At 35.5% G+C, this 24,800-nt stretch overlaps 1 long non-coding RNA gene and 1 pseudogene across 9 annotated transcripts in view; one reads left to right on the forward strand and one right to left on the reverse strand.

Annotated features, from left to right (window-relative positions):
- Positions 1 to 24,800, reverse strand: part of LOC147493690 (4-coumarate--CoA ligase-like 9) — a 53,844-nt pseudogene that overhangs the window by 24,881 nt on the left and 4,163 nt on the right. Inside the window, exon 3 of the transcript XR_015197762.1 lies at positions 23,207 to 23,685. The product of XR_015197762.1 is annotated as a 4-coumarate--CoA ligase-like 9 (transcript). The remainder of the gene's footprint in view (positions 1 to 23,206; positions 23,686 to 24,800) is intronic.
- Positions 2,872 to 6,659, forward strand: LOC147493691 (uncharacterized). Of its 8 annotated transcripts, XR_015197770.1 has the most exons (7): positions 3,324 to 3,562; positions 3,823 to 3,876; positions 3,991 to 4,030; positions 4,129 to 4,165; positions 4,303 to 4,363; positions 5,955 to 6,103; positions 6,202 to 6,659. It is a non-coding gene; the product is annotated as an uncharacterized LOC147493691 (long non-coding RNA). The 8 variants fall into 8 exon arrangements; XR_015197765.1 differs by adding an exon at positions 2,872 to 3,276 and having other exon boundaries at positions 3,416 to 3,562; positions 3,991 to 4,363; XR_015197769.1 differs by having other exon boundaries at positions 3,317 to 3,562; positions 3,991 to 4,165.

Raw genomic sequence — 24,800 nt, forward strand, 5'->3', positions numbered from 1 at the left:
CGGCTTTTCTTATTTTTGGTGTTCCACTATATTTTTGTGGAACTTTTGAGAACTCGAGTATTTCAAACTGTTGGGAATTGGTGCAGGCTTGAGCATTTTTCATGAAGATTTGTGCGCTTAATCAATTGGCATGGACATAACTAATGCGTGCTAAATTTGCAATGAATTGATGCATTTACAAGGTAAAGTTTCTATCATCTTTTCTTATTTTGCTTATGTTTTGATTCAATTGAACTATTGGGTTTTAAAAAGGATTAAATATGGACGTCACTGAAATTGATCTCCACGTACCCGCAGCGTTTTGATCCAGGTTGGTCAGATAGTGGCGTCACGTGGTTCGTCGCAGAACAGCCCGATTTAGCTCTAGGGGGAGCTACTCATTGTAGATGTCCACTGATTTCAGCAGATGTTTGGCATGGTTCTGATTCGCTTTCAGTTTAGATAGGAACTGAGGTTGCCAAATTCTGATGAGCTCTTAGTTGCACGCAGCAGAAGCATTCGGAGACAGAGATCATAAAGGTCGTTACAGAGATGTTACCGGGGCATATAGGAGGCCACCGTACTTTCCTCAATCCATTCCAGCTGGTGCAGCAGAGACTTCCTGAAATATGTCTAAGTGGTGTTTGACCTGGGGTGGGTGCTCTTTTTGTTGCATGGTTTAGAACCCAGGTGAACGAGGTAGGCATTGAGGTTTGAACAATTTGGTTGTAGATTAGAGGTGATGGCATTGAAGCTTTACACGCTTCTTTGTAATGTTAAAACCCGTAAATGGAGATACTCATACTAATTAGAGTTGCATTATCGGGTGAAAAGTGGAATACTGTTATGGTGCTCAACTTTCTAGCAGATAGGCAGATAACCTGATTCGATTGATGATAAGATAGTGCGCATTACACCTTGACCAAATAGTTGAAGTAAACAAACATTTAACACTAACCAAATTTTATTTTGACTTTTCTTTAATTTTTCTTTCTTTCTTTCTTCATTGATTTTGTTTTATTATGGGAAGGTATAAGTTGAGTCAAATTTTATAAGTTGAGTCAAGGAGGGTCAAATATCTTAGTATTAATTTCTATGATAGATAGCTCCTTTTGGATTATGGACCAGTTTTATTAAATTCATGTACAATTATACTCTCTGTTCACCAAAGACATGCTTTTGATAGGTCTAAAATTTGGGGATGATGGACTGTTCTTTTTCTCAATCGAGAGAGCTTAGGCTACAACCAGGTTACTTCTTCTATGTGCTCGAAGAATCTACTCATCTGATTCTCTTCTTGATAGTTTCCCCATTTTCTGATTGCTATGTCAGAGGTTTGTCAATGTTCTTTTTCTAATTATTATTTTTTTCTTTTTTGAATTGCTTCAGATTGCAAAAGAAGTGGATTTTTCTGCTAATGATATAACTGCAGCTGGATTAAAATCCTTTGATGGTTTTCTTCAATCAAATATTGTACCAAAGCCACAACACCATGAACGGTGAAGGGAAGCGAGACAAATTTCAATAGCAAGTTTACACAAATAAAAAATAGCTTTGAAAGTTTAACATTTTACGTCAAAATTGGTAACCCTCAATAGCTTAAACTTTAATTTATGATTGCTTTTTCTTAGGAACCTTATTAGTCCTAGGATGCTTTGAACTTTGGGAGGGGGTAACGTGGCGTTTTAACTTTGGTCTAATTTCTTTGTTGATTCCATTTTTCAATTGTTTATTAAAAATTCTTTAATAGTTGTTCGGAAGGAGAGAATGGTTCTCGATATAACAAAACAGAGCTGTTTCCTGACTCGCGGCTGGGATTTGTTTTGAAGGGGTATAAATCTACGGTCGTGACAAGTGCCACGATGGCAACCGCCGTCCATTAATTAGATCATTAATTCTGAAATTAAACAGAAAAACCCTTGGTTTTCTCCAGACTTAAACCACAATTAATTAGACCGTGGTTCTCTTCGTTCTCTCTCTACAACTTCATCTAACAAAAAAAAAAACACTTTTCTCCTTGCGCGCTCGGTACTCTCGCACAGAACTCACATGTAAGTTTCTCAATTTTTTTTTTTTTTTTTTTTTTTTTTTTACAGTGGTACGAACCAGTTTCACTTCTTCTTCTTCTTGATTGATACCATATGACTCAGAATTGGAGTCTGTGAGAATTTCATTTCCAGTCATGGCTTGCCTGACTATCCCTATTGGTTTTACAGAGTGACGACGAAATTCTTCAGAAAGTGATTCAGATGGGATTTGACAGAAACCACTTCATTGATTCTCTTCGTAACATAGTACAAAACGAGGTATCTATAATCCCGATTATTGTAGATTTTTGTTTTGGTTTTTGCATTTATGATTGCTAACTCTTCATGCTCATTTTAGGCAATTGTTGCATATAATTTGTTGTTTGCCAAACGCTTTCGATCCACCTGCGGACATATTGGAGTTGGGAACTAGGAATCCACGGTGCATTGCTTTCTTTATTTTACTGGAAGCTGATCATTTTTTTTTAAAAAAAATCTGTATATAATAGGTTAATCTGCTCGAAAAACTTTGTTAGATCACTACACAGGAAGACATACATTTTTAGCTTATGTTCGACATGTTTCATACTTCATGCCATCAATTACGTCCTTGGGCTGAGGCGCTGACCATAGAAACAAATTAAATATCTCAATATTGATTTCTTTAGTTATTAATTTTAGATTAATTTGATATTTGTTGATATTTGACTGAAGGGTGGCTGAGGATAGAGGAGCTTAACCAAACTTCTTTTGACAGGAAGAATGGTTGTGCAGTAGCCACAATAGGAGCTGCAGAGTAGAGTGAAGATGAATAATCCTTTCGGAGCAGCTTAAGGACAATTTAGGGCGCACAATGTGTGGAACAAGATGAGCTCATTGCTGCTGAAATAGCAGTTATCTTAGCTGTTCCAAGGAAGGATGGTAATTTTCTTTTTGAGGGTGACATTCTTAAACACTATCAGGGCTCTGAATACGCATGCTTCTTTCTAAGTTTGTGATCTGGAACCTATATATTTAAATGTTTGTCACTAGAATAATTAGGAACTTTACATTTGTTAATTTGAAATGGATTGGTAGATGTTTTGATGGAACCACCGTTAGAGTTGCCAAATGGGCTTTCCACCGTGGATTAAATCACACATTTTGTTCTTTTCTTTTGTCGATAATGAGTTCTTAAATGGGCAAATCTCTGAAGATTTTCATTGTTTATTTTTAGATATCTCGGAAAGCCTAAAATCGTTATTTGATCCTCTTGAGAAGAATACTACAGGTACTTTTTCAGATTTAGCATTTTCTTAACCCTTTTGATTTATGGATTGTATTGAAATTATGCAAGACTGTAGTCTAATCTCTAGCATATACTAAGTTGACTTTGGATACTACTTTTGACAAGAAGAATGGTTGTGCAGTAGCCACAACAGGAGCTGCAGAGTGGAGTGAAGATGAAGAATCCTTTCGGAGCAACTTAAGGAAAATTTAGGGTGCACATTATGTGGAACAAGCTGAGCTCATTACTGCTGAAATAGCAGTTATCTTAGCTGTTCCAAGGAAGGATGGTAATTTTCTTTTTGAGGGTGACATTCTTAAACACTATCAGGCTCTACATACGCAAGCTTCCTTATAAGTTTGTGATCTGGAACCTATATTACATTTGTTAATTCGAAATGGATTGGTAGATGTTTTGATGGGAACACCGGTAGAGTTGCCAAATGGGCTTTCCACCGTGGATTAAATCACACATTTTGTTTTTTTTCTTTTGTCGGTAATGAGTTCTTAAATGGGTGAATCTTTGAGGATTTTCATTGTTTATTTTCAGATATCTCGGAAAGCCTAAAATCGTTATTTGATCCTCTTGAGAAGAATATTGCAGGTACTTTTTCAGATTTAGCATTTTGAAGAAATTTTTAGATATAGTTGTTAGAATTTTCATAGGTTCATGTTTGATAACTTATTATATTCTTTTTCCTTTGTTTCTTTGACATAGAACACTGAGTTCTAATGTTATTCTACATTGAAGGACATTGGTAGATTTGCACTTTTGCCTGCTAGAATGTTTTTATTTGAGAAGAACATTCCAGAATTTTATTTTTTATAAATTTGTTTGCCACTGATTGTTTCCCAGATTGCCGAAGGAGATGAACTCATGAAGAAAATATGAGGTAGGTTTCTTTTCTATTCGTTCTTGGTTCATGTGACAAGTGCTATGCTGCCTTCTTTTTCATGGATTCATATGCCATTTTTGTTTAGAGGTGATATGGGAATCAAGTTATAATTCAATATGTCCTAAATCTTTTAGGGAACGCGACATTGTAACATGAAAAAGAAAATTGAAGAACGTAATTCAAGTATCATGAATTGTGAGTAATCATCAGATTTTAGCTTTTCCTATTATTTTGAGGATTTGTGATCTATGTAGTGGATCAAGTTGTGTGTGATAGGTAAACATGTTCATTCTTTCCTAGAAACTTTAGTGTGGGTCAAGTCTCTTTTTATGCCCTCTATTCTCTGTGGGAATCTTTTTCACACATGGACGTATTGAAATCGTGTTTCTGAGTTCCATGTTGGTTACCAACAAAGGGGGGGCCTCAAGACCCTAGCGTTTGAATGGGCCCAATGCAAGGTCTGTAGAATGAGGCCTTTATTTCCTCTTTGTTTTTTCTCAAAAGAATGGACTTTTTATGTGGGTTTTTTACACTGTAGAGGGAATTTTTTTAGCTTAGTGGGGCCTTTTGTTTTGGTTTATATTGGGGGCCCTATGCAAGGCCTTAGACGACATTGGCCCAGGGTCAACCCTGTAGCAAGGATGATATCCAATTTAATGATCCAAGAAGCAGATAGTGTGAAAACAACAATTGTAGGACACTTAAAATAATTGTTTATTAAACTTAAAATGTCTTTGTGGCTGTATACGCCTGCAACCATGTTTAGGTGATAAGGGACGCTGTAATTGTGGAAGGTATACATGAGGAGATAGGAATCCCGCACGAGGTTTTTCTCAAGGATTTTCCAAATATTTTCTATTTCATACAAATATTACTTTACTGACTGTTGTATTTTATTTTTGATTGTCAAGCCTTAAGTTCTGAATTTGGGCAGTATGTCCATGGCAACTTAGACTTCGAAAGAGGTATTGTTGAGCTGCAATCAAATACTATATGGAACATTGTCATTTCTAATTGCATTCTTTATTGTATGTGTTCTAATATGCTATTCATAGTAGATTGGTCGCACATTACTGTGCGATATGATCTTAAAGTTTAAACATAAAACCCAATAGGTTTGTTCTTTTTGTGTGCTCACATTATTTTACTTCCTTAAGTTTGTTTGTTGTTATTGACCACATGCTTATTTTCACAATGGATTGATAAAAGGGACAAAATAAGTGCTTAAATACTTCTATAAAGGTATGTCTTCTTACTCATTTGCTTGGTATTTCCTTTTGTACTCTTTGAGTAATCTTCTGGATTTTTTTTTTTTTTTTTTTTAAATCATGTACCTAATAAAAACTAAAGGTTCATCCTAAAATGGGGCTTCAAGCTTTCTTTTCATGTGAACAATTTGGTGTTGGTGTAAGTATAATTAAGGGTTCAATTTGAATACATGTATAAATATTTTTGTTCAAGAACACATTCTAATCGACGAGGATGGACATTGAATTTGAACAAATTAATAGTTGCCATAGGCGCCAGGAATGGTCTATTGATTTAATTGAGTTGTTTTGTTTTGTTGTCAAGAAAACTTTTGATTTAGCATTTTATTGTTCTTCCTTATACTTTTCTTTTTATTTAGCTGAGGTTACTGATTATTAATTAGTTAATTGTTATAGTCAAAACATTTAAATTGTTCCTCCTGAATGGATTTTGGCTCGGGAACGGTTTGTGCTTATTCATCAGTTTACATTTTGGTGTTTTAAATCTCACGTTTGTTTTTTACCTTTTTTGTTAACAGGTACGAGTCCAGGAGTTTCTGTGGTACGATTATTTTTTGTTCTCTTTATAGAGTTATGGAAAGAAAGTAAAAAATAAAGGATTTAAGAGTCAATCCTTATGCAGATTATACTCCGCAACACCATGAGCGAGATGGAGGCTTATGTTAAGGTAGTGCTCACTTTTGTTAATATTGCTGCTACAATAAATTGGATGAACTCTATATGAATTGTGTATGCCATTCACTAGCAAACAACCTATTGTAACAGCTTCAGAACCACCAGTACAAGGCAACTATAAGCTGGAGCAGTCTCGAGTGCAGGAAGTGGCTATGGGGGACTCACAAAAAAAATTATGTCGGCAATGTTTTGTTAGCATTTACAAGTGGTAGAACCAAAAAGTGTATACTCTTTAAGAGCTTGAAGCAATTGCAGATTAGAAGGCACATATTGATTCTAACTATCTTAGGGGTGTTAGCATTGTAGGGCGCTCAGAAGTTACCTTTGTACTACCATAGTAGTCTCCTTTATCCTCTTCATGGCGCACCAGACTTATATATTACTGAAGCAATATCATAGTGGACCTTGAAACAAATGGCCTAGGGTCGCTTCCTATTTATAATGGAGACGCAAAAGGAAATTGTTTATGTGAAACGTAGTCAGGATTTCGCTTGATTTATTTGCATCCTGCTCGGATTCTTCACGAGGAATGAAATTGTTCCAAACTATCTCTTTTTCATTTTTTTTATCTCCAAAATATCTCCTACTTCTTCCTCAACTACTCTCAAGCTACCAAAATATTTTTAAGTGGGTTTGAACACGTAAATAAATAAATAAATAATAAAGTTTAAGAGGAGTACAATTAATTATTATTTTCTAATAAACTTCGTGCTAAAGATAGTCTTACATCTCAAGCTAGCTGGATTTTACCGTTTAGACATAAATAAACATAGCTTACAAGTACATAGAATCAAAGAATTACTTAGAAAATCACCAAGAGTTACTTATTAAGATGCAAAAAAGCAGTGAAACTAAAGAAGATAATGGTCTTTCATATACTGCTATAAAACATAGTACTTTGTGAAGAGTACAGAGTTCTCAGTGATGTTCAAGTATTTACTGATTCAATTTTTTTAATTACTTTCAATAGTTAATTACTATCGTATTCAGAGGAATAGGTATAGTTCTTAGATGTTGTTGCAAAGTTGAAGTCTATCCATAGGCAACTAAGTGTAAAAGCCAAGAAAAAAGTTTTCTTCCTTTGCCTAATTATTGTACTTTGAGATCAATGATTGTTAGGGGGCTACAATATATATTAATTTTATGAAATCCGTGCCGAAGGCACAAGTATTAACTATCTATTATAACAAAACAAAATGGGAAAACAAAGGGAGGTGGGGATTTTATAGGGATCTGAGTTTGATAGGGGCAGGTGTGTGTTCAGGATCATTTTGAAACGTCTTTGAGTAATTTCAATGTAATTTTTAATGTGCTAATTAATCCCAAAGGTTGCAATTAAGTGAAGGAATGGATTTAACATTTTGAATAGTCTTTTTTAATAATTACATTTTGAACTTCACAAATTTGATGACAAAAATACAAAATATTAATTGAAAATTGTTACATTTTAATTAAGAATCCGGATTTAATGAGCACAACCTTCCAAATGGTCAACGTGAATATGCACTTCTTAGTTGTAGATTTGGATCTAAACTTAGCCAACGTGTTTTGTCATGCAAATCTATTGGTCAGTGATACACTTTTTGATAACTCAATTTCTCTCTAACTAATAGAAAAAACGTCTTCTCTATATCAGCTATTTTCTTGATTAAAGTCCATTAACCTTCCTCTCTCTCTTAGCCTTTGCGGTGTGGATGGACCGATGGAGTACTGGAGTTAGAAGGGGCAAGTGTACGGTGATGTTGGCTTTTGGATTGGGCTTCGTTTGTACAACGAGACTAAACAAAATCCTTAAAAGAAACAAACCTAAACATGGAACTTCCAATAGACCCGCAAACTCCACCATCAAGTACCACTTAAAACGGCTCTCAAATTAATGTCTCCTCTTCTCAAGTCGCAACACTGCATTCTACTTCAATTTTCCTACTTTTGTGCTACTCCCACATCCAAACCAGTAGCCTCATATGCTCTAAAACTCAGAGTTGGAAAATGAAGGAACTTACATACCGGAAGTTTGTTGATTTCCAATCTAATGCTCTACCGGTATAACCAATTGAACAAGTTCTTAATGTTATAAAGTTGTCGTTGTTAAGAGTATTGAACTCAAAGTGATGTAATTCAGGAACTGAGGGTGGCTTCTGAAGGCATCAAGCATGAAGTTATCAAAACAAATGAGAGCTATTCTTATGAATTTAGTCGTTTGGGTAAGATTCGAATCCCGTTAATGTTCCATAGCATATTGGACCTATGTGGGTTGTTATGTGTGTTTAATTTACATTGTGCAGGTGTGAAACTTAGAGGTTTAGCCGATGCATCCCAAAATTATCATACAATTCTTGAAGAAAACTGAAGGCTATATAATGAGGTTAAGACTTAAAAGGTGCACTAGACATATACTATGAAATTGAGGTATACCGTATACGGTGCAATTTTTTCCCATGCCTTTGTTATTAGTGACGCTTTGCAATTTTATCCATCTCATTATAAATACTTTTAATGTGTTTTTGAGGTTGACATTACATTTTCACTGGTAAGGGGAGTGTGGAGATCTACCGGGCGACAGTACGTAACAAAGTCTGAACTCAAATTGCTCCACTAGGCATGCGTCAACCGTACCAGAAAGGCAAATTGTCCTACAGTTCATACTATCACAAGCACACACACAATGCTGGCCGATTTAAACAATCAACACAATTCAATAACAAATAACTTGCCTTTCTACATCAAAATATGCTAACTTACAAGTGCACTAAGATATTTTTGCACAATGTTTTCCACCCAAAATGCACTAAGATATTACATTCTTTTTCATTGAGTTGTCTCTTTTCGGAAATGCCATGCCATTCATTATGCACAATGCCTTTTTTTAATGATCTTATTTCTACGCGCAATGCCTTTTTTGAAAACGGTCTTATTTTGGAAATGAAGTGTTTGCATGCACATCTTTCTTTGCTATTCTTTTTCTCCCTCTCATTTTATTTTAGTAAGTGATTGCTGTTGGCATGTTGCCGACTCTCGGTCAAAGAAAAGGCAGAATAGTGATAAGTCTCCTGCACCTGTTGGCGAATATCCAAGTGAGTTCCTCCACTCACTTGACCCATCCAGTTTACCTCCATTCAATAACTTTTCATATCACAACTTTTGCTTTTAGACACTAAAAAACATTATTCTCACCAATTTAAAAAAAAATGCTTCAAAATTTAGAAAAATGGCCCACAAATCGGTCAGGATGCATTGTAACAAGTTCATCTTCCAAGTGAAAATCAATTATTTCAGTTAGAATACGAAGGAAAACCAATATTTTGTTAACTACACAATTTTCCCAGCTACTGTGGATGTTGATGACACACTTACAAAAGAAGTGCTTAATGAGGTGTACTTCTGTTCCCTTTATTTAAAAAACATTATTGTTCCACCTTCATTAAACTTATTGTGGTTAAATACAGGACAAATAAAATTGAAGGACCGATTTAGAAGATGCAGTAACTGGAAAAGAGGTTTCAAGCCAAGATATGGAATTTGAACTCCACCATGCAAATAAATCAAGGGTTAAGTAGTGGGTCAATACTTATTCAACCCTTTGGTCCAATCCAGTCAAGGTTTTTTTGGTTTATGGTTTAAAAATGAATCACCATAAAATCACATGACTGTCTTCTCCCTGATGCAGGACATGTGTGTTAGGCAACTACACAATCCTGTCATTTCCTTCCTACTTCACGGTTTGGGATTTCGTGCTTCAAAGTTAGAATTCATTTTGCTTGCGTCGTCTACTTTTCAGTTTACTATTTGCTCGAGTCGTCTACATTTACAGTTTTCTGTGTGTTTAAAACTTTCTGTTTTGAATCTGGTGTTGGCATTATTCCTTTAACTTAAACACGGGAATGAATGATGATTGCTTAAATATTTCTAGGCGAAGGGTACCTTTTCTGTGTGTACTTTACTTTGATGTGCATATGAGTTTTGCTAATTTATTATTCTAGGCTTTCATATCATACGCTACTTTAACCCTTCACTAACAAAGAACCACTACATACAGTATTGTCCCACCAGTTGAACATGTTATTACAACTTTAAAAATTCAGGATGTCTTTAAAATTTTATTGTTGGCCCTTAAATTTATTGAACTGTCTTTTACCATAAACAAAACAAATTGTCACGGCTACCAAATTGACTCATCAAGTTAAATACATAGGGTTTTTTTTACTTCCAAGCTTACTGGCGTACCTGCAACAAACAATACTCCACCTTCCAAAACCAACCCTTCAAGTTGTTATAATTCTTCATTATAATGAAACTCATTTGTACTTATGGTAATAGTAACTCATTTGACATGGGGTTACACTTTTAATTATAACGTTACGCTTTGTCCACCTATATAAATCGCATGGTCCACAAAAATCAAGTGAATTGGTTTAAAAGGTATGGTTCTCTTTTAATTTTTTTTTCCTACTACTGTAAAACATCTTCCCTTCAATCTAACTATTATTTTATGTACTGTTGTGCATAAATTAGATACATTTCATCACAATCCCAACACAATCAATTCATAAACTTTCTTCATCCTAACAAAGCCATGGTTTTCCATTTTCTTATGTCTTTTTTTCTTTCTTATCATACATTTTGAGCACAATTATAGATACCTTATCAATTTAAAGAACATTACTCCATATATATTTTTTTCTTAATTCTTATAATCCATACCATACTTAATAACAATAGTCAAGTTTGTACAATATTTACTTGCTTTTTTTGTTTGACCTCCACCTGATAAATCATTCCTTTGTATATTGTATACATTGTTTCCTATGTAACTATGTTTCTTCCTCTATAATTAATATTCCTTATTTATTCATTTATTTTATTTATTATTATTTATTTTTTGCAGAAATGTCGGTCAAACACCGATAGAATTACAAACAAGACAACCACAACATCTTATGAAGACAGATTTCTAATTTATACTACTCCAAGCAGCTCAAAACATAAAGCTTTTCTATATCTTTATGACTACATCTACAAATCGCACCTAAAACCAAAACTCACCATTGGAGAAAACCCTAAAATAAAGGCGGATACTTAATGATATTCGAACTGTGGGGACGATATAGATTAAATTGTTGTACATCACAGAGTTAACACCACCCCGATAGTCGCTTACCACAATTCCTACATGAATAATTTAGTTATTATTACGTTTTCGAATTATTTTGTATCGTACATTTCCCCCTTCAAAATGTTAGACATTACTATTTAATTTGGCAGGAAAATGATCAGAGTGACTTAATCTACACCATTGAATCATTTTTTTCTTTTTTGGCACGCATTAATTAGACTTACTCATCAAGTTGGCCTACTTATCATTTTTTTGTTTCCCTTACAATTAGGGAAATGGTCAATGTATGTGGAATTTTAACTCACATTATCAATGATGTTTTTTTATGGAATCCGTGCCGAAGGCACGGGCATTAACTAGTATATAATATAGGAGATATGAAGCTCACCAGTTCTCTATTTCGAGGCGTGGAAAGATTGGTAAAAGAAATATAAAAATAGTTTTGGTGGCCTTTAAATAGAAATGCATTGAGCACGTACACACCATGAATTATGAATCTTGCCTCAAGAAATGAAATGCTCGGTCATTTAATAACATCTGTAATCTTTACCCTGGCTTGCTACACAAACAACAATTTATAATTTAAATGGGAAGGGATACGTAGTCATAGCGAATGATCATATATAAGGGCATCACCAATGCAGGTCCCTATAATTCAGGCCCACGTCATTTTTTTAAATTTCCACGTTGGATTAATCAGGTACATTTGAAGGAGCTTAAAACTCTAAAAAAAAGATGGTTCCAACGCTAAAACTAAACACCCTCCAAAACCCACGCCGAAATTCATTCTCGTTAGCAAAAACTCATCTCTTTTTCTAAAACATATCTCAGAAAAACTGAAACAGTTCGATTGTGGTGGGAACTCTCATCTAGAAGTTCCATTGTTGGTCTCTCTCTTTCACTAAAGCAGCTCAAACTTCTGTAAGCACTTCTTCTTCTCTCCCTCTTCACATATATTCATTTATATTTGTGTTTTCTTTGGGATGAAATGGTTTCGATTTGGGTACTAGAATCAATATGGACAGTTTAGTTATTGTATCATATTGAATGTGAAATTTGTTCCTGTTGTTGTTGGTACGGTCATCTTTTAATTTGAGTAGTTCCATATCAAGTTAATGCATATGTTGTTTTGATTCAAGATTAATGTTGGTGTTTGCGATTTTGTTTGTTTATTTAGTTTGTGGTATTTGTGTTTAAAGTTATGTTATTGCAATGAGAATATACTGTGAACTCTAGTTGTGAACTGGAATCACTAGGCTTAAAGAATGTTGTTGTGTGGAATGCCGTAATTTACTGGCAAAATTCAATATCTTGCTTTTGTTGGTTATGAACTATTATGTGCTATTATGATTTCTATACTTATTTCTTTCTTATCCATTTGCATTTTATGTCGTGTGTTTTGCATAGAAAGTGATTGAGTCCAGACACATTCCCATGGCACTTTACCATGGTTCCTCTTCTCTCTCTCTCATTTCTTCCGACTCTTCCTCGATCGGATGATGAGTTTGATGAATATCAAAATATTCTCAACCAAGTTGCAGTTTCAGTGGTGCCGCTCCTACATCATCATATAAGAACCAATGCGTGCTTCATGGAGATGCAAAACCAGAAGGGTAAACATGGTGGGTCTACTTTTGGGAGGATTTATAAACGTCGTGCAAAGGTTTCTACTGCTTATCAATTGGAGCAGGACTACTTTGTTGAGAATTCAACATATTTGGATGCTGATTTTCGTAGTTGTTATCGAATGAGCAAAAAGCTTTTTCTTCGCATACTTGCTGATGTTGAAAAGCGAGACCAATATTTTGTTCAGAAAAATGATGTTATAGGACGACCGGGCCTAACATCCAAGATCAAGGTGAGTACGTGTATTATCAATTAGTTGGTTGTGTTTCTTTGTATGTTTTTCCACTCTCTGGTGCACCGACTCAAGTGATTTGTTTAATATATCTCTCTTTATCTCTGTATTTCATTTTTTTCACTCGTGTTAAATTAGGTGACAGCCGCTATCCGAATGCTTGCTTTTGGAAGTCCAGCAAATCATATAGATGAACAATTCAAAATTGGAAAGAGTACTATCTTGGAGAGCCTTAAGCGATTTTGCTCAACTGTAATTGAGCTCTATGCAGAAGAATATATGAGAGCACCAACAGAAGCTGATGTTCAACGCCTACTAAAAGAAGGGGAGGAGAGGGGATTTCCTGGAATGCTCGGTAGTTTGGACTGTATGCATTGGACATGGCATGCTTGTCCAACTGCTTGGCATGGTACCCACGTCGGTCACAAGCAAGAAGCTACTATGATATTAGAGGCAGTAGCTTCCAAAGATTTATGGATATGGCACGCCTTTTTTGGCATGCCTGGATCTCATAATGACATTAATGTCTTGGACCGTTCTCCACTTTTCAATGATGTTATCAATGGGAGAGCTCCTGCTTGCAACTTTGTGTTGAATGGTCATCGCATTATCACATGGGATATTACCTATCGAGGGCGGTATATACCCTGAATATGCAACCTTGATCCAAAGCATATCTCAACCGGTTGGGAATAAACGAAAATATTTTGCAAGAAAGCAAGAGGCTATTCGAAAAGGATGTCGGCGAGCTTTTCGGGGGTGCTTCAAATCTCGTTGGGCAATTATCGAAATCCGGTGCGCTTATGGAGTAAAGAAGACCTGGATTTGATCATGAAAACTTGCATTATCTTGCATAATATGATCATAGAAGATCAACGTGAATCAAATATGAGGTTTGCTATGGACCCATGCGAGTACACTAATCTCAATCAACTTGAGGGCTTTGGGCAAAACCGAGAGCTTGTTTTAGGTCGATTCTTATCACGTCTGCAACAAATTCACGACAAGGCAACACATGAACAATTAAAGAACGACCTTATTGAACATCTATGGCAGAGGAGGGGTGACATTTCTGACGATGATGATGAGGACGATATTTGATTGCAAAGGGATGGAGTTGGATGATGCTACCACTCTAAGTAAATTTCATTTTGTTGTGTTTTTATTTTTTCTGGTGGACTGTGGTAGTAATACTTGCTTTATTTTGAGCTACAGGGAATGGGAACATGATCAAGCTTTAAAGTTTTGAGCAGAGGAAATCCAATAGTTCTGGGCAAGTCGAGTCCAAGTTTTTCCAATGTCAGAGACTAGTACAAGTGATGATCAACTTCTATGTCAGAGACTAGTATATCGTTTTTCATATATGTCAGAGACTAGTATGTCAGAGACACCAATTGTAAAAGAAAACATTGCATACTTTTGATCTTGTAGCAACTTAAGCACTTGTTGTGTTGTGAAGTTAAACTGGAGTTTAAAATAGAGCCGATTTGTATATTTTTAATCTGGAAAAAATTGATTTGGAAACTTTTGCTAAACAAACCTTTCCAAGGTTTTACTAGTGCTACTTGCGTCTTGTAAATCGCTTTTGTGTTGGTATTTGGTAATATGCATTTCAAGTAATTATATTGAATACATACTAGTAGAAAATGGTGTCAGTTTCAATTATATGTTGGTTTCTGTAGCAGCTTTAGAGTAACGATCAAAGTACACAAAGTGAAATGTCCATCAACAAAGAAGTAAATGGCATACTAGTACGATAAACATTAAACCCATTAGTAGTATTACTAGTATTATTATACCCCAATGGCTGACAAAGTTGAAGTCGACCAATTGTCCCCAAGTACATCTCATTTGAAGAAGGAGCATGAATCGGAGCCATAAAAGAAGCAGTACAACCAGATGAATTATTAGATGAATAGATGAGGTGGAAATTGGGTTTGCAGGAGTGGTACCGGTCGATAGCAGCTATAATAGGCGGCTCGGCATGGCGAAGGAGCCATTCGATTGTTTCGCCATCGAAGCGGTGACCGAGTTCGCGGGTTAGTTGGAAGATTCTAGCTGCGGTTAATGTTGGTATGCGGACTCGACGACCTCGGTCGTTTACTTTAGTCGACGGTCTTTGGTTCTTTTGTTGGGTTTGGTTGGTTTAATTGAGGTTTCAGTGACAATGTCAATAGAAACTGAATTCTCTTTTGTTTTTATTTCTATAAGTACGTACTACTATGCACTATCTACAAAGTAGAAACACAATAAAAAGCTGACATACTCATATACAACAGCCAACAACTGATAGTAGAACTATAAAACAAAGAAATGCACTATCAAGATCAGTCGAAATGACTAGCTACCATAACTAAACAATTCAATAATGCACTGACGAATATAATTTCCAATTATCGCCACAAGTGCAACTACAATCATATACTAAGAACTCAGCCATTTCGTACTTGTGACCTTATCATTTCTGAAGATAAATCTATCTTGTTATTCACAGGTGTGAAGCAATCCACACCAACAAGCTAGCTCGGTTAAATTAGATTTACCAAGTAAATTCTCTGCAATGTAGTGGTGCAGAAAATACCCGAGCACCTTACCAAAAGGGGCATTCTTCCTGAAATTCTATTTAAAAAATATCAAACACTCCTGAACTCCATGCATGAGACAGGGCAGAAAATTACCACGCCAAAAGATATGAGTAATAAAATCTTCAACTACTACTACATAGATGTCAGAGTAATTTAGAAGCTGCATTCATCTCATACTAGTTCAGTTATGACATACATTTCCCAAGGAAAACAAACATACAAACATAATTGATTCGATAGTAAGAACACAAAACTGCCCAAGGAAAACAAAGAATATACTCTAATTTTCCCCACCACTGCTACTTCCCCCTCCCATGCTAGACTCTTTCCACTTTTGAAGAATTTCAGCTTGTTGAAGTTGGTACCATTCTCGCTGCGCTGAAGTCATGTCATCCAACTTGGTGTCCATAATCATCTTTTCATTCATTAGCCGAATGTGATGCATTTTTTCTCTCTTCAATTGCAAATTTTCCATTTGCATTTCTTCCGATCTTTCAAGTCTTTCATCAAGTGAAGATGTGAAACTTTTCATTATTGCATTAGACTCCGATAGGTTTCGATTTGTGTCGGCATGTTTCTTCCTTCGATCTTTCTCCGCTTTACATCCGATTGGTCTCTCTTTTGTCGTCGAAGTTTCTACTAGCATTGGATCAAAGCAAGAGTCTGTGGATCCCGGAGTAGTGGGATTGGATGATGAAGAATCTCCACCATTTGGTTCAATGGTAACTCTCAACTTCTTTGATTTGTTGGTACTTTCATTCTTCGTCATCAACTGATTCCATTTTGGAGTAGTTTTCAAAATCTCCCAACAAGTATCAAACTTGAATTGTGTTCCTTGAACATTAGCATAAACAAGTTTTGCCTCCATGATCTAGATAGTATGAAAAAAAAACACAAAAGAATTGTATAATGATTAACCAAATAGCACAATAATTATTCACACTCAAATGGTTGTTACTAGTTGCACAATAATTTTGAGTTTTAAGAGATATATAAACACAACACAATTCTTTCGCGCACAACCAAATACTGTCACTCTGCAATTCCCTTAGGAGCAAGCTTTTTAGCATTGCTAGTCCTTCACTCCTTCTATGTTCTCAAAAAAATTTAATAGTAGAAACAAAAATTAAATGAAGTAACTGGTCTTAGTCAAATTTTTATATGGACACCCTGCACAATAATTTCAAAGAAAACTTGTACCAAATTTAAACTGATGTAGTGTGTCAGTGTTTTGTCAGTGTGTGTGTGTATTACTAACATTACTAATTTACACTCAAAAATGAAAAACACATAAAATATGTATGTTCTTTAAAGAGTTCAAAGTTAATATATAGTTTTTAGTTATACACTACTGACCATGAAAAATGGGCTTCAAAAAGCGAGCAACAACATCCCAAATACTAGCATGATTCCAACCCTGCTTACCCACACTACCATTAACCCCACTGTCTCTCAAGCAATCATAACCATCAATCACATCAAACCTCCCAACAGTATCCAACGTCCCAGATTCAATCTCATATGTGAAAAGCTCAAAACCATGTGAGTATTATTCAATAACTCCAAAACAAATACACACCCCTCCTTTTAACTTTACAAAAATATTACCAAGATTCTATCTAACAATAAGTAGAGAAACTGAAACTGCCCCACTAAATAACTAGACGGCTATAACAAGAAACAAAAAAATCTAACTTAAAATGAAATCTTGAAATAGTAATGGAGGTGCCAAATTTGGACTGAAATTTTGTCTACTGAACCAAATACTTAGCTTGCTATCTCTGCATTAAGCTTAATGCCAGCTCACTCTCTTCACTCTTTTAGTCTTTTTATCTGTTGTTTAATTTACTCATTAATTCAGTGATTCTACCAGCTTGTCTTTTTATAATTCAGTAATTCTATAATTCAGTAATTCGGCGATGCGAAACCAACAAGTGCACCATTGTGGTTATCAAGTGTTAAGCATGGAACCGCTGACAGCCACAACAGGTTGTTTCGCATCCCAGACAAACAGACATGATGCAATCTTATACATAAGTCAATTATACAATTATGATCTAGAAGTAATAAAAGATGGCATTGTAAATTTGTAACATGAACCTTCACAAAACCAAACTGAAGCAACTTAGCAGGGTATAGCTGTTGACTATATAAGGTTAAGATGTCTTCCCTATCTCGTTTTCTTACTGCTCTTTTTAAACGTAAAACCTATCATTTTAGGGACTGACATCGAGATTTTGACCATTCGCTTCCATCAGTACTCGACATTATCACATTTATATCTCATTCTAAAATCTCAATTCTCTCTCAACACAGTAACAAAGCTAAGAGCCAAACATTTCACGTCTGAGGATTATTGTTGATCCGAACAAACAAATATAGGATTGCTCCCCTTGAGTGAATATCTCTTGTTGGACATTTCATCAAAGACATTTACACATACTATATAAATTCAAGCAAACAAATGCCTTACCCGATTTTGCATGGTCATCCCACTTTGATGTCTTGCTTCTAATTGACGAGAAATCCATAAAACTTGTTGACTGCGAGTTGAATTACACCCCATCGATCACTTATCCCCTTCGAACTTCGACCGGTTTGGTAATTCAAAATCTCATGAAACGCATCCAATGCTCGCTCCCAAAACCTTTTTCCAGTTTGGCATATTCCAACAACCGAATCCTCACCAATAGCCACCCATGCTTTGCACAATGCCTCATCTTCTTCCAATGAAAAATTCGGACCCCTCCTTCCAACATTAATTGATCGTGAAGCTGCCATTAATGGCGTAGCGGTGGTGAACGGAGTGCTTGTGAAGCAAGTGGTGAAGGCTAGTTTTTGTGAGGCTGGAATATATCCGTTGGGGTTTTGCAAAACCAAAAAAATGAACTGGTGGAAGTGAAGGGCAGTCACGTTTTCTGATCACGTGCGAATGGAATTGGGTTTCAGCTCCTCTAAAATCACGATAGAAATAGAGAGAGGTATCCAGGGTTATAAATTTGGGGGCCCATTTAGGGGCTGCGTTGGAGGCTAGTTTTTTTGTTAGTCCTTCAAATTTAAAGATCCCAGGCCCCATTGGTGATGCCCTAAGTAGTCGTAAATATTGTTAATTTGTTTACGATTTGTCAAATTACAAATGTAATTAGATACATTTCATTATAATTTTTTTTTTTTTTTTTGTAGGAAAAAAATGTACTAAGAAATGAATGGCATAACCTCGATGGATGCTTTATTTTTCCGGGCCTAACTAATGAAGAGAAACGTATTAAAGGGAGTGAATAGTGGAGGGGTTTTTTCGACCAGTTAGCTTCTTTCATATGCGGTGGATTTATGTAGAGTTCAGTTGGACTATATTTCATGCTCTTTACCCAATTGCCGAAGGCATAGAACAAAATGCCAGAATTTAGTGTTAATAACTTGATACAATCTGTAAGATGATTTTTCCCGTTTTTTTATTTTTATTATGATACACTGATACAGGTACTCATAGTACAAAATATCGGGATATGAAAAAATATCGACTTCTGATTTATGGATATGTATCGTGGATATATCCCCCTGTGTGGGGATATATTACATTAGGGCATCTGCAAATATCGTAGATATATCGATAAATATCGACAAATATCCACAGACTATGTGTGGGTATTTCTGACTGCAAATATCGTTGATATATTAGGATATATCGCGATATATCGACAAATATCGATAAATATCCACAAATCAACTATATTTTCTTTGAATGTGGTCATTGTAAAGGTTGAATTTGATTAGTCCTTACAAGTGTGAATAATGGGGAAGATTGTGATGGGTCGAGTTTTGACTGAGCTCGCTTTGGGACAAGGTGCCTACGTATCAAGTTTTTGTGATGAACTTGAATCAAGTCAGACGTAGTTCCTCTCCTCTGTTTTATAGGTAAGTACCCAATGCTTCCCCCCTTTCCTCTGTCAGCTATATACACCACACCTTCACACTACTCATATGTAGAACTCGAAGTCCCAACCTCAGCCCATCTAGAAGAAAACTTCGGTTGAAAACGGTAAAAATCCTAAATTTCAACAAACTAGATTTCTGACGGGCTTTCTTTGGGATAGCACAACTCTTTCCACAGATATCCAAAAACAACGAGGCTTTTTGCGTTGTAAAGATAACACACAGACCTTACTTCTTTATGTTTTACAAAAATTCTCAATCTCATTCTAAATATACTAAAACTAGACTCGAACACAGTGCGCAGAAACTGATTTCTGACGCACTGCTTTCTGCCAACCAAACTTTGTGATACCGTATCTATCTCCACAGGACTCGCAATGTGTCAAGGCCAATTGGGTTGGAAAGCTAACACACAGGTCTTACTTTTTCATGTTTTAGCATGGGTTTGAATCTCAACCAAACTATGTGAAAACGTGGCTCCAAAACTGATGCAGATCCTGATTTTAAGAAGACAGGTTTCTGACGATGTATCTTATCGACTGCCTAACTTTTCACACTCGCAATCAAATAAAGAAAGAATTCTTGTAATAAAAAGCAGACCTAGCAAGGTCTAAAATAAAACTTGCCCAACACAAGAAATAAGCTCTAAGCCAGGGAAGTTCAAGCATGAACACAACCGATAGCCCTTGACCAAAAACATACAAAGCCACTATATAAACCACTAGACTACCAAGAAGTTATAGGCTGGCATTCATGGCAGGGTACAACATCCTTTTTGGACACCAAATGTAAACACTCATTCTTTTATGTTAGTACATTATTAGTAATTCTACGTTTGCGAAGCGTATTAGATTTAGGTAACTCACACATAGGCTTAGGAACACCATCTATTTTTTGTGTGAACAAACTACAAAATAGATCATCTGCGAGAAGTCTGCTCCCATCATTTCCTGCCAAATCTGAGAGACCTCACAATTACAAGTAATTGTATATTGATCACCACCAGAAACTACAAGGCTCTAGACTTGTAAATCCAGAAAGAGTTCTAAGAGTTGTGGTCACAACAAAACATTATCGAACATAACAAATAGCTACCAATTCAAATCGTTAAGAGCAATTAGATGCTTCACATCGATAGCATCTACCGCAAATATTGAACCGAAGTTGTATATAGCCCAAATGGTGTTTAGTGGGTCAGTGGGTGTGGAGGCAAGTGGATGATGTTTGATTGTGTTATGTGTGTTTCCGTTGTAATGCAAGAACCTACATACACCACATTAATGCAGAGGCGTCCATACCGCTTTTTAGAGAGTTTTGCCATTCTCTATGCTAACGACATATATCAACTATGTGGCAGAGAAGCCGAGAGGACATCTTTGTTTAGATTACTCCTTAGTCCTTAGTCCTTACTTCCTTAGTGATAAAACTACTATAAATTATTCTTTGTTGCACTATAACTTGTAGATGTGTTGGTACTATTCATTGTGACAAACCGACAAATACATATATCCCTTAATAATAATAAGTGTCAACGATGAGTGCGTAAACGAAGGAAAAAAAAAATTAAAATCAAATGCACAATTCGAAAAAAAGAATGGACAAATAGGGCGAGAAAAACAGAATTTGCAGAAAAAAAGACTGAAATCTTTGGAGCCGGGCAAATATATTCACCGGCACACGCTGTGAGAGTACACAATAACATCAGCTCCTCTTAAAGCTTCGAACATCAGCTCCTCTTAAAGTTTCGAATCATTTGTTGACTCGATCCTGCTTATTCCAAAACTTCCCACATTTCAATTGTCTTCTCATCTAGTTCTCATCTAGTTTTAAACTTTTCTCATCTAGTTTTAAACTTTTGTTATATCGTCGAAATATCGCGATATATCCACAAATATCATAGATATTTATACTAGTATTTATCCAATTAAATATCACGATATTTCTGTATCCATATCTGATTTCTCGATATATCGCGATATTTTGTACTATGCAGGTACTTATGATAGCTGTTAGATTTTCAAAACAAAATTTCGGCATTGGGATATTGTTGAAGGTATTTGTCTATTCATATTTTTTGTTTTTGAATTAAACATCAAATATATAATTTAATTTTTATCTTCGTTAATTTAACTACTTCTCAAAATTTTCTTCCTCTTTCTTTATATTCTTTCATAACTTCGGTCTTATAAATTTCAAAACTTCCAACAACATTCTTGCCTATGCCTATATCTACACGATATAGAGATGAAAATTAATATTTTGATCTTCAAAATTCAAAGAAAAACGTTTTGATATTCATATTTCAAACAAGTGTGATCCCGTTACTCGTTAGTCGCTAGTCGCGATGGACGAGAACTTCCTAACTTTAGTGTTTGACCAATGAGCCAAATTACGTAATTATCTTTGGCGAGCCATAGCCAAATTGTTTTGATGGCATTGACACTGAGATATTGTGGGTCGAATTGTGCCTAAGGTCTGACCTTTGTGTGCGAACCTGTGGCGAGTGGCGGCATCATTAACAATTAACATCATTGGATGCCAACATAATTACATTGTTCTTGCAAGTGGGATGTACTACTTATTGGGTCAGCACTCAGGACATCAACATGTGATCATGTTTATCTTTTCTAATCAATAAAAATTATTGTACTAAAAAAAGTAGTAAGATATATAGTAGGGTGATCTTGGACATACCCATAAAAACACTCCCGTATCCCAACTTTGAAATAAATAAATAAAATTGTTTAAGACACATTTAGGTTCCTAAATTACCCTTTCTTTTATTAAGTATATCAAAGACAAAACAAAACAAGTGTTTATCCTTCCAGCAAACACAAACCCTTCGCACTTATTTCCTTTTTTTCCTGTCATTTTTTCTCTTTTACGAAATGAATTAGAAAGAGATAAAATTGTAGAATTTAGTCTTCCTCCTCCTCTCACTCATCAGCCATTAATGTATTTTTTCCTCATTGCAGCTCATTGTTGTCTTTCTCATTTTCTGCTTGAGAAATTTTCAATTTAATATATTTCTACTAAACTGTTTTAATCCTTCTACAATGATGAAAAAGAAGTAATTGCAATAAGAAAAAAAAAATCAAATTTGAAACAACTTCTAGAAGAGGAAAAAAACAATTTGTTTTTTGGGCATTCTTTTACCTTTATTAGAAGTTCTCTTATTGTGTAGTGTGTTGTAGTAACACAAAGATTCTTCAAGGTCCAGAGTATTATTTTCAATTTTTTTTATTTGTTGTTTCCTTTTGGAATGAGTCTCTTGGTGTCTTTTTGTTTTTTCTCTTTATTTACTCTTATTGAAAATATCTCAAATTAATTTGGAAGATATTATTGGATTGAAACGGTTATTGGGGTATGACAAAAAACTGAGTTAGTTATGGGGTACAGGAGTATTTTTATGGGTATGTCTAAGATCACCCATATAGTACAACTACAACCAGGTAAACAAACTCAAAACTAGTGCTAGTTGGTGACATGGTTCCGGCTCTATCCATTTCCATACAACCCGGCAACAAAATGCAGGATGCTAAATATTGTTCAGACATAATATATTTTACTGCGTTTTAGTTAGGAACTCATTGGAAAGATACATACTTGAACTATCTGAATGTGTGGAAACCGAGAAACGAACTTGCACGAAACCTCCTTCCCAAGCGGTGCGCCACCAGATTCCACCATCAAAAGTGAGCTGAGGTTGTACTTCTCCACCAAAGCTAACTTGGCAAATGCCACGACAAGTGGCGGAGAGACCGGCATGCAAGTGACCTGATGAGTTTCCACTGCTTTTAACATTCCCTCGAAATCAAATCTCCCCATTAAGACCGCTGTCTCCCACTCTCCCCCATTGCAACTGTTCTTATGGACACAGAATCCGTATATATGAAACAACGGCACAGTAAACAGACCCACCTCGTGTGGTGCCTTTTTTTTAATGGATTCCGCTTGGATCATTGAGTGGTGCGCGGCCAAGAATGCTATGAATGTTCTATGAATCATTTCCACACCCTTAACTTGGCCAGTTGTTCCAGATGAATAAAGAATCACCGCTGTGTCATTTTGTTGAACTACAACAGCTGGTAACACTACTACAAAAAGGATCATTACCCACGGTTGGTCAAATGGTATATACCACTGTATTTATAATAACAGTGGGTTCTAGTCATTTACCACGGTACATTTCGCTTTTCAAATCTATGTACAAGCAAATACCACTATTTACTTGATACAGTGGTATATAATATCGCATATGCCACGGTACTACCAAATATCACCCATTTTGTTTTAAGATATTTTTATTCCCCACTATTTCCCGAAAAATGGTGGTTTATGTTTTTCCGAAAATTACACCTACCGTGGATAAAGAGTCTCCAAAATCACTTGCTCGAGAAAATAATAAAAAGAGAAAAAATGAAAATAGACAAAAAAAAAAAAACAACAACAACAAAAACTCCCTCTTTTCAATTGTCACTTAGGGTTTCTGCTCTCTCCCAGATTTCTCCCAATCGCGTTCATCATTTCGGACAAGGTTGTTCTATCTCTGTTGCAATTTTGGTCACTTCCAAAAAATCTCCATTTTCAATTGATCAGGTAAGAATTTCTGGCTTTTAGTTCGAAATTTTTTATGTGTTTCTTTTTATTGCGATTTCAAAATTTATAAATTAAATTTCTCATTTTAATTCAAAGCTCATGGTGCGTAATCCCTGATTATCATCAAATTACCGCTCTTTTGTGAAATCCTCATGTGTCTTCTTGGCAATTAAATTTGAAAGAGTCATTCTATTTCTATTCTTTTCTTGTTGGTTTGGAAAAATTTATTGTAGTTCTACCAATCTGAAACTTAGATTGCATCTTCTATAAGTTGTCTTCTTCTTAACTCCTTAATTTGCTTAACTGGAAATAATGTGTTGTTTGGGTGATGTTATCTCCCTATTTTGGGTTTGTAGTCCGTCTATAAAGTGTTTGACTAAATTGTTTATTAGTAATGTTATGTTTGATTTCATGCAAGAGCTGGAGAGACAAGGGTATTTGGGACTTTGTGTTAGTTATAAGAGAACAATACCCTCTACCGGACCCAATTAAGTGTATGAAGTATATTTTACTGATTGTTTAATCATATTTGATAGTTGTATATAGGGGTGGACAATGGGCCGGGTCGGGCTAGCCCGGCCCTAAACATTTAAAGCCTTTC

This window comes from Coptis chinensis, chromosome 6 (genome assembly GCF_015680905.1).
Source record: "Coptis chinensis isolate HL-2020 chromosome 6, ASM1568090v1, whole genome shotgun sequence".
Classification (NCBI taxonomy): domain Eukaryota; kingdom Viridiplantae; phylum Streptophyta; class Magnoliopsida; order Ranunculales; family Ranunculaceae; genus Coptis; species Coptis chinensis.